General features: G+C 41.3%; 1 protein-coding gene across 2 annotated transcripts in view; it reads right to left on the reverse strand.

Moving 5' to 3' along the window:
• Positions 1 to 11,554, reverse strand: part of PEAK1 (pseudopodium enriched atypical kinase 1) — a 170,379-nt gene that overhangs the window by 157,702 nt on the left and 1,123 nt on the right. The window lies entirely within an intron of this gene.

Here is an 11,554-nt window from a genome sequence, read left to right on the forward strand (position 1 = left end):
CACACCTGAAACCCACGTATTTAAACATCTAAAGGTGGGCAACTGGCAATAAATGGGGAGACGAGACAGGAGAAAAGCACACACAGACACAGCCCTGCAGACTGGAGTTCACAGCTGGGCTGGAGAGGGGAGGAAGCTGGTGGTAGCAGATGCTTCCTTCAGCTGGGAGGAACAAAGAACTGGGGTCAAAGTCTGGCAGGGCGAGCAGAACAAACAGTGTCTGAGCCAGCAGACACATGAGAGTGCACAGGGCTCTGTCATGTGACTCTCAACTGTCAGGCCAGGATGGTGGTGGTTCAGGAAAAGAAATGGAACCACAGAGCCCTGCCACCACTTGGACTCCCAAAACTCAGCACCAAGGGTAACGAGTAGAGGAGTATATTATCTGTAAACCAAGAGTTATAGCAGTAAAACCTTGGTTTCCCTCTGTGACTGATCTTCAGGTGAGGTGTTTGTGGCAGAATCTCACAGAGGTCAGGGGTTGCAATTACAGTGAGGGCAAAAAAGAAACCAACCCCCAAGAAACCTGGCTATACTGTCTTATGAAAGCAACAGAAGTCAAGTCTGGGAGATCACAAAGGTAAAAAAAATGTTGATTCAGCACCATCTACTGGAAAATAATAGAAGATTTCTTCAAAGAAAGCTGCTATAGGCCATTAATATAGAAAGAAATACGTGCCAAGACAAAGGAGAATAGCAAATACCATGAATAAGCACAGGAACAAGGATAACCAAAAAGAAAATGACCCCAGAAAACAAGCTGGAACACATGGAAATCTATATATATAAAAGCCTAAGCAATCGGCTGACCTGCCAACCACCCAACCGTCCGGTAGCTATGACACGCACTGACCACTGGGGGCAGATGCTCAACACACGAGCAGAAACCACAGGCATGGAAACATGGAAAAGACTGATGAGTCTCAGAGGGAAGGGGAGAGGGGGAGGGTAGGAAGAGATTAACCAAAGATCTTATATGCATACTAGGGGCCCGGTGCATGGACTCGTGCACTGGTGGGGTCCTTCAGCCTGCCCTGTGGGAACTGAGCCAAAACCTGCCTAGTGAACAAATTTATGCATCGGTGGGGTCCCTCGCCTGGCCTGCGGGGGCCAAAACTGGCAGTCCAACATCTCCCAGGGGTTCTAGATTGTGAGAGGGCACAGGCCAGGCTGAGGGACCCCACTGGTGCACCGGGCCTCTAGTATGTGATGTAAGTAACAGAGATTTCAAGATAGCAGTTCTGAAAATACTCAACGAGATGCAAGAAAATACATATAGGCAATTCAATGCACTCAAAAAACAAATCAATGAACAAAACAAGTACTTTAACAAAGAGATTGAAACATTATACAAGATCCAATCAGAAACCCTGGAAATGAAGCATGCAACTGAGGAGATTAAGAAGGAACTACTGAGTATAGAAAACAGCCAACCAGATGGAGAAAAGAATTAGTGATATCGAAAAAAGGAGTCTAGAAATGACACAGAGGGGAGAAGAGAGAGATCAGAGAGTAAAGAAAGATGAAAGAGCTCTACAAGAACTATCTGACTCCATCAGAAAAAACAATATTAGTATAATGGGCATTCGGAGGAAGAAGAGAGGGAGAAGGGAAAGGAGAATTTATTCAAACAAATAGTGAATGAGAACTGCCCAAACCTATGGAAAGAACTAGATCCTGGAATGCAAGAAGCAAACAGAACACATAGTTACCGTAATCCAGAGACCCTCTCCAAGGCACCTTGTGTTAAAACTGTCAAAATTTAATGATAAAGAAAAAATTCTCAAAGCAGCCAAGAAAAAGAAGGAAGTGACTTACAAAGGAAAACCCATCAGAATTTCATCTGACTTCTCATCAGAAACTCTACAAGCAAGCCAAAAGAGAGTGGTACTAAATACTGAAACATCTGAAAGAGAAAATTTACCAGCCATAAATAATATATCCAGCAAAATTACTCTTTAAATATGAAGGAGAAATAAAGATGTTTCCAGACATATTCTTCTGTGTATAAGATGCTGTTTTTTTCTAAAATCATTAGAGTAAAAATCGAGGGGCATCTTATACATGGAAATCAGCTGCAAAGGGAGCCATGAGGGTGTGTAGCTGCCCATATCTTGTCAAACAGGCTTCCTCCAATCATGAGCCTTATTGTTATTGAGATCAGCTGATGCCATAATTGGAAGTGGAGGTGGAGAGTGCACAGATGCAACAGGGACCAGAGCATTATGAGACCAGTAAGAGATTGTCTTATGCTGCAAATTTCAAACTGAATGCAATCAGCTATGTAAAAGAGCATGGAAACAGAGCTGCAGAGAAACAATTTGGATCTCCTCCCACTGGGTGTATGATCAGACAGTGGAGAAAACCGGAAGAACAACACCTTAAAAGATGCCAAAAAAGAAAACCAGCAAAATGGGCAAACTTGGAGCAGAGGCTTAAAACTTGGATTGTGGAGCAGCACCAGAGTGGCTTATGTGTGTCAACCAAGCTTATTCAATGTCAGGCATTTCTTTATCTTTTTATTTATTTATTTTTTAAAATTTTCTCCTTATTCACTCATTCTCTTTCTACCTCCTCTATACTGAACTGTGTTCCATCACCTATTCATTCAATTCCTTAACCTTACTTTCTGTATATAAGCTCTGTTTCTCCCCGTCCCCTCCCCTTTTCTGGATGTTTGTTGTTTGCATTTTTTGGTTTATCTTTGTTTTGTGGTGTTTTCTCCCCAAGTATTTTTTTAAATATATTTTATTGATTTTTTACAGAGAGGAGGGAGAAGGATAGAGAGTTAGAAACATCGATGAGAGAGAAACATCAATCAGCTGCCTCCTGCACATATCCTACTGGGGATGTGCCCGCAACCAAGGTACATGCCCTTGGCCTCCATCGAACCTGGGACCCTTGAATCCAAAGGCTGACGCTCTATACACTGAGCCAAACTGGTTAGGGCATCCCCAAGTATTTTTTTTCTTTTTTCTTCTGGCCTAGGTATTCTAGGGATGCACCCTACTTGGGATATTTGGGTTCTTTTGGTACAATTGGATCTATCTAGCTCATTGTATAAAAAGGGGAACAAAATATTCCTGGTCTCACTGATACTACTATGCCTCATCACTTAGGGCCCAAAAGAGTTAGCAGAATTCTCAAACTTTTCAATCTCTCTAAAGATGATGATGTCTGCCAATATTTTGTGAGAAAGCCCATGAAAAGAGAGGATCGGAAAACTAGGACCAAAGTACCCAAGATTCAGCATCCTGTTACTCCACATGTCCTGCAACACAAATGTTGGCATATCGCTCTGAAGAAACATTGTACTAAGAAAAATAAGAACGAGGCCACAGAATATGCTAAACTTTTGGCCTAAAGAATGAAGGAGGCCAAAAAAAAAAATGCCAGATTGCTAAGAAACGTAGAGTGTCCTGAGAGCTTCTTCCTCTAAGTCTGAGTCCAGCCAAAAATGATATTTTCTAAGAACAACAAATAAATAAAAACAGACATCAAAAGTTTAAAAATTAAACCCAGCCAGCATGGCTCAGTGGTTGAGTGTCACAGTATGAACCAGGAGGTCACGGTTCAATTCCTGGTCAGGGCAGATGCCCGGGTTGCAGACTCAATCCCCAGTGGGGGGCATGCAGGAGGCAACCAATCAATGATTCTCACTCATTATTGATGTTTATATTCATTTCTCCCTCTTCTTTCCTCTCTCTGAAATAACAAAAAAAAAATTTAAAAATAAACTTTTATTAAAGGATCTATGAGAACACAGTTTTCTGTCTCCTCCACCAACAAAGAAGCTCAAGAAGTTACAATGGAGACTCAGAGAAAACCTCTTCTCCAAAAGCAATCAAAAGAGTCTACCTAATATAATGAACTACACCAGAAAGCTATAATCTTTCATTAATTTCTAAATGTAATATTTCTTTATATTTATTGTTGAATAACAACTTTATTCAACAAACACATTATACTTATTACTAGTGGCCCGGTGCACAAAATTTGTGCCGGGGGCGGTAATCCCTCAGCCCGGCCTGCACTCTCTCTAATTTGGGACCCCTCGGGGGATAACCGGCAGTTGGACATCCCTCTTGCAATACGGGACTGCTGGCTTCTAACCGCCCACCTGCATGCCTGCCTGATTGCCCCTAACCACTCTGCCTGCCAGCCTGCTCACCCTCAACTGCCTCCCCTGCCAGCCTGCTTGCCCCCACCTACCCTCTCTGCCGGTCTGCTCACCCCCAACTGCCCCCTGCCAGCCTGATCACCCCCAACTGACCCCCACTGATGGCTTGCTGGCCCCCTGCTCGTCTGCTCACCCCCAACTGCCCCCCCGTCCGCTGACCTGATCACCCACAACTGCCCTCCCCTCTTGACCCCTAACCACCTCTACCTTGGCCCTACCACCATAGCTTTGTCCAGAAGAACATCCGGAAGGTCCCCCAGTAGGTCTTCCAGTCTAATTAACATAATACCCTTTTATTAGTATAGATAGAGGCCTGGTACACTGGTGGGAGCTGGCTGGTTTATCCTGAAGGGTGTCCCGGATCAGGGTGGGGGTTCCTTGGGGGACAGGGCTGACTGGGCAGGGGCCTGTGATGGTTTCCATGCCCCCTTCAGGGTGGGGGTCCCTGCTGGGGTGGCGTGGCCAACCTGGGTGAGGGGCTGAGGGCTGTTTGATGGCTGGCCACTGCCCCAGGCAACCCAGGTTCCCAGACCCTCCTTCAGTGGAGGCCACAACGGCTGGAAGCAGGTATCTGGGATTTATTTATCATCTATAATTGAAACTTTGTAGCCTTGAGTGGAGACCACAGCCAGCCAGGGCAGGAGGGAAGCTTGGCTTCCTCCATCGCCAGGGGCAGCCCAAGCCTCCTGTTCGCTCCAGCTCTGTGGCTGCCGCCATCTTGGTTGGGTTTATTTACATAATTGGGCCAGCCTGGGTGAGGGGCTGAGGGCCGTTTACAGGCCCCTCCCTTGGCAGCCGGCCAGGGGGGACCAAAACCTCCTGCGTGCTCCGCCCTGCTCCGGGGCCACCACCCCCAAGCCCCTCCTTCAGCGGCTGGCCCAGGCGGTCAGGAAACTTGGCTTCCTCCATCGTCCGGGTCGACCCAAGCTTCCCACCAGCTCCGGCTGGCTCCGTGGCTGCCACCATCTTTCTCCCGCTAATTTGCATATTCCCTCCTGATTGGCTGTGGGGCATTGCAGAGGTATGGTCAATTTACCTATTTGTCTATTATTCGTGTAGATATCCCAGGCATTATTTTAAGAATTTTTCAAATATTAACTCACTAAGAACCCTTTGAGATAGGTACCATCATTATTTCCATTTTACACATGAGAACACTAAGGTATAGAGAAAAAAATTAATTTTCCCAAGATCACACAGCTAGTAAGTGGCAGAGAGGAGATTCAATCCCAGGCTGAGTCCTGAATGCATGCTCTTAACCACAAGGCAATTCTGACTCTCAAAAAGGAATATGCTCATGAAGCCCAGTGTCTGGCTAATACTTAAATATGTAATTAAAATGTGCTAACCAAATTAGGAGGAAAAAATGGGGATAGGAAAAGTAGAAAATCTATTATTCATAGTTCTCACACATCACGATACTTTCCATACATAACCATATGTCCCATCAGTCTTTTCCCTTATTAACATAGGGACTTTTGTTTTGTATTTAATTATCACTTAGCAAACACACTTTTCTAGAAAATTAAAAACTTTAAGACATTATTCTTGCCCAGCAATTGAATACTTATTATATATCAAACATTATATATTCTTATTTCATCTCACAAACCTATAAAGTAGGTATAAATATCCCCATTTTACAAATGAGAAGACTAAAGCACAGTTAAGGAACTAAATTAAGGTCATATGGCTAGTAAGCAGTTGAACCAAGGATTCAAATTCAGGCAGTTTGACTCCTTAATGAATTACTGACTCCTGAAGAATAGGATCATGAGCTATGTGAAATTACTCATGTTTGGCTCAGCCTAAAATGAGGATGCTATTATACAGAGACTTGTAAGTTTTTAGTATCTTAATTTCTCTTGAACAAGATAAATAATTCTTCATGTCTTATTTTGTAAGGGTCAAGTATCTTATGTAATTCTTTCAAAAAAAACCACTTGAGTATCTCTGACATTCTAGGGACCACATTAATAAGGCATAGTCTTTGTACTCAAGGCAGAGTCTTATTTTATTCAGCATATTAATATGTTCAAGTTTCTCACAATAAATACAACACACCAGTACAAACAACAAGAGTAACAGCTTTGCCAACCATCCAGTTGTAGAACTGAGAATGAATTTCTGAGTTTTTTTGCCCTCCATCCTATAAAGTAGATAAATCCCTTATTTTTCTAACTAACAATTACTCAATAGGTACTATTTGCCGGTCTCATGCTACACCATCATTATGAGCTGGCAATGAAAGCCTATCCATTTTATTTTTTTTTAATTTATCTTTATTGTTGAAATTATTATAGATATCCCCCTTTAGTTTCCAATTGGTCCCCTCCAAGGCTATTTATTTTAGTTTAAAAAAGTTGAAATTACTTTAACCTAAGTTTACTAGGTTACATGTTTAAATTACTTTTAAAGTTCTATACTTGCATTTTGGGTATAACTTTAATAACCAAATGATAAATGTGAATGAAAGAAGCAGTAAGAAAAATATGGCTAGTGTTGCATGGAAACATTTTATTTTAATACATTGTATGCGGGAAACGTATTTATACATTTTACGTTGACTGGTAGTGGAGCGCGGGACACATATTAATATGTTTTTTATAGACTAGCGGTAGAATGTGGGTAACGTATAAATACGTTTATTTTTATACTTTTTTATTGCTCTAAAGGGATGCTAACATGCAGATATACGAATTCCAAAGGACAAAATTTGGGTCTCTAACACATACAATGGTGAATTATGTATGTACTTCCAGGTATAACGGTAATCTATTCAACTGCGTAGAGTCATCCCTTAACACAATTCTCTGCCTCGCCACGCATTCAGTGCGATTCTAAGAAAAATAATTCCGTATACATTTTATAGTAAATCACAAAAAGTTTCATTGAAAAATAATATGTAAAACTAAAGTTATCATAATTTTACTGAACGTTGCCATTTGCGCAAAAAATTAGCAAAAATGGCCCGCGCCACCTGTTAGCGCGCAATAAAAACTACCCGCAAACAATGTGTTAAGGAGACTTCAATCCAGCTGATTATGAAAAGGTAGTGAGAGACAGACGTTAAAATGTCAAGTGCAACAGAACTAGTTCAGGGTGGCTTAACTGATAACCACTGAACATAGGCACAGTTGTCAATCCAAAACCTTATAATGGCAGGGGACCAAGATCCAAAAAAAACTAAGAAACCAAGGTCACTGGGGGTGGGCTAGAGGGAGTCAATGGGGGGGGAGGTGGAAGGGGACATATGTAATACTTTCAAAAATTCTATATAATAAAGAGGTAATATGCAAATTAACCCTCATGCCCTCACAAGATGGCTGCCTATGACCAGGCCAGCAGGGGGATTAGTGAGAAGAAGGAAGAAGGAAGAAGGGAGAAAGAAGAAAGAAGAAGAAAGATCATCCTTGGGTGAAGATTAACAGAAAAGTGGCTAGAGCGTCAGCTTGCGGACTGAAAGGTCCCAGGTTCGATTCCAGTCAAGGGCATGTACCTGGGTTGTGGGCACATCCCCAGTGGGAGATGTGCAGGAGGCAGCTGATTGATGTTTCTCTCTCATCAATGTTTCTAACTCTCTATCTCTCTCCCTTCCTCTCTGTAAAAAATCAATAAAATATATTTTTTAAAAAAGACTTTAAAAACTTAGCCAGTCTAGAACAGAACTCCTGAACTCTACTCAGAAAACTGCTCTGTTAATGACAACTCCATCCTTCCATGTGCTTAAGCCATAAACCTTGGAGTCATTGACTCCTCTCTTTTCACATTCCACGTCCAATCCAACAGCAAGCCCAGAAGGATCAAAATATATCCAATTAGAATCAGAGATATCAATATGAATGCATATCTATATTTACATATAGAAAAGATTATAGGTATGTATGGATACATAGATTAGTACCAGTACACATACATATATCTTCTAGCACTGCCCTCCAAAAGAGCATCTGGCAGCAGTGATCTTTTGGACTGGTGAAGTTCTTTATTGTAGGAATTGCTCTCTGCTATAGGATGTTCAGTAGCATCCCTCATCTTTGATCTGCCTGGCACAGATGGTTGGCTTCTCTTCAGTTGCCTGACCCATTCAGCAGTTCACTACAGAAATGTGGGAAACATCCTAAATTTTCAATCTTGCTCAACCCCATAATCTGATTATTTACCCTGTCCTGTTGACAATACTTCCTAAATTTCTCATACATCCACCCCCTCTTCTACATTCATTATTTTTCACCATGAACAGCTTCCTAACTGGTCTTGCTTCTAGTTTTGCTCTTCTCTAATCCAGCATTCACTTCACAGCCAATATGATAGGTCTACAACACAAATCTAATTCTATCACAGCATTATATTTCCCCCCACTAAATTTCACAGCCTTCGAAACAAAGTTAAAGCTCCTTAGTTTGGTTCATAAGGCATCAGTGATTTAGTTTCTTACCACTTCATCAGCCCCTGTTTTAAAACTGTTCTGTCCACATGTGACTATTGAGCGCCAGGTACTTGAATGTGACTAGCCCAAACTGAGATGTGGTATAATTGCAAAATACATACCAGATTCTGAGGATTTAGTATTAAAAAGCAAATATCAAATATCTCAATGATACTTCCTTATATTGATTACAAGCCAAAAAGATAATATTTTGGATATATCAGGTTAAATAAAATATATTAAGATTAATTTCACTTTTACTGAGAGGGGGAGGGAAAGGGTCAGGGGGAGGGGTAGGGGGAGGGAGACACATCAGAGTGAGAAAGACACATCAACTGGTTGCCCCCTGCACACACCTCGACCAAGCCAGGGATGTAACCTGCAACCAAGGTATGTACCCTTGACCAGGAATGGAACTCTCGAACCTTCGATGCTGAGCCTATCTATTTCTTAATATTAACTCAAGTAACCCACTAAAGATGTATTTTAGGACATTCCCCTGCCCCCAAGACCCCAAATCTTGGTCAACTACCCTCCCCCTCTCTGCTTCCAACCATAAAATTCTGCATATCCCTGTCATATAACACAGTATGTTGTAATTATTGGTTACCAGCTATCTTCTCCTAAATTGTATGCTCCTTGCAAAAAGGGATATCATTCTACATATACTCAGGGCCTACCACCATGTCTATCACTTAAAAAACACTCAAAATATTTGTCAAACAAACGTGAACTATCTATTCCTGGCCTGAAAGTTACTAGAATTTCTCCAAGGAAAACAAACCAGCAAGAAGGAGACTAGACTTTCTATTTATTTTTGTAACTAAAATTTTTTAATGTTGACATTATTGCAGGTATCCCCTTTCCCCTACCTCCACCCACCCAGGGAGCCTACTAGACTTTCCTAGTAATGAAAGGATTGGGGTAGCGGTGGAAAGTAGGAATTACAGTAAAGAGCAATGAGAAAATAAAGCTCATCACAGACACATGCCTCTTACAGGGATAAGGAGCCATGAATTCATACTTGACATGCCAGGGGCCACAGTTTTGTTCCTAAATTATTTAATCCATCCAACAAGAGTTAAAACAACAAATCTCTCATGAAAAATGCTAATCTACGATGTTTCACCATGGAGCCATTTAGAAGAGTTATTATATGTAATGTGCCAGAGCATGAATTTATGGCTGATGCTCACTTGGCAAATGTAGTTGGCACTGCTAGATGTTAAAAAACATGTACGCAAATAAAAGTTTTTAAGCTCTCAGACTTAAATATTTACATTACTATAAATGTACAAAGATAAATGTTTATATGAGTACATATATAACACAGTCCAAGAACTATCTTTTTTAAAATTGATTTTACAGAGGAAAGAAGGAGGGTGGGTTGGGGGGGAGATGGGGTGAAACATCAATGTGAGAGACATATTTCCCCCTACTAGGGAACAAACGGGTAACCTTCCTGTGCACCTGACAAGGCTCCAACCAACTGAGTCACACTGGCCAAGGCTCCAGGAACAATTTATTAATGTGATTGTCACGAACAGTTATGAAGTGGCATTATTTCTTTATGGTCCTCAGGATGGACTCTTAACATTGAATTCTGATAGAATGTGAATGGCATACAAGAATTATCAAGGAAGTTTCTCTGTACTATCACTAGATAAAATGAATAGGCACAGTATCATTATAGGTCAAAGCAACTTTAACTTTTCCTTTTGTCAAAACACTTTTCTTCCCATCCTGGAACCCAGTCACACATAAATGTCAATCCCTAAAATTGGGGTGGGGGGGTAGGGGATAGACCTACACATCTAAAAGCCTTAAAGAAAATGCCCTAACCGGTTTGGCTCAGTGGATAGAGTGTCAGCCTGCGGACTGAAAGGTCGAAGGTTTGATTCCGGTCAAGGGCATGTACCTTGGTTGCAGGCACATCCCCAGTCAGGGGTGTGCAGGAGGCAGCTGATCAATGTTTCTCTCACTATCCCTCTCCCTTCCTCTCTGTAAAAAAATCAATAAAATATATTTTTTAAAAAATAAAAGCCTTAAAGAAAATAATCTGACATTTCTTTCCCACCTAATATAGTCATGTTAGTCTCCAAAATAAAGACATGATAAAATATTTCCTCCTCTTCCCCGCTGACAGTTATGGAAAGATGTTTGTTTTTTCACATAGCTTGTGCATTTGTCATAGCCAAACTTACTAGCAATGGAATGAATCCTGCCTCCATTAATTTCTGGGCTAAGGCTACAACTCCAAATCTGAAGCCAAGAAAATGAACCATTCCTGCCATTATAGTTTATCAAATGAGTCACCAAAGAGAAGTGCTGGGCACTGCAGAAAGTAACTAAGGTGATCAGTGACTTGTACTATCTAGAAATTCCCTGGGATTACAGGAGAAACGACCATGAAGCTGGTATCCAAGACTGTTCATGGAAAGTTTTACCCTGTGGATAATTCCCACACTGCAGAGAGCAATATGGGTTCTCCAACATCACACATCATTTCATTTATCAGGAAAAAAGACATTGTGAGCTAAACAAAAAATTAGTAGGTAGGCCCCAAAAAGAATCCTCAAGGCAATCCCAATTCAGGAGAAAAGCAATTGACATACATCATCCAATGACCTACAAAATAACCTTCTATACAGGTCTCCAAAGATTTAATTCAATGTCTACTCTTATATTTAAACAGAAGCAGAGAAAAATGTATTAGGTTTTCCACAGCAAGGCCAATATAGATGAAATCTAATTTTCCTTTAACTCACGGCCAGCCTTCCAATAACTCCATTTCACAACTCTCAAATTTCTACATTTGGACCTTAAAAATAACAACGGATTGCAAGAAAGTAGCATTTAAAGGTGGGAGGGCTCCTCTTTCCTGTTGCTCTTAAGTCGCCAAGGGACGAAAATCAAAATCATGCTCTCAGCAGGGTGGTGCAAAA

Source organism: Myotis davidii, unplaced genomic scaffold (genome assembly GCF_000327345.1).
Source record: "Myotis davidii unplaced genomic scaffold, ASM32734v1 scaffold1052, whole genome shotgun sequence".
Taxonomy (NCBI): Eukaryota; Metazoa; Chordata; class Mammalia; order Chiroptera; family Vespertilionidae; genus Myotis; species Myotis davidii.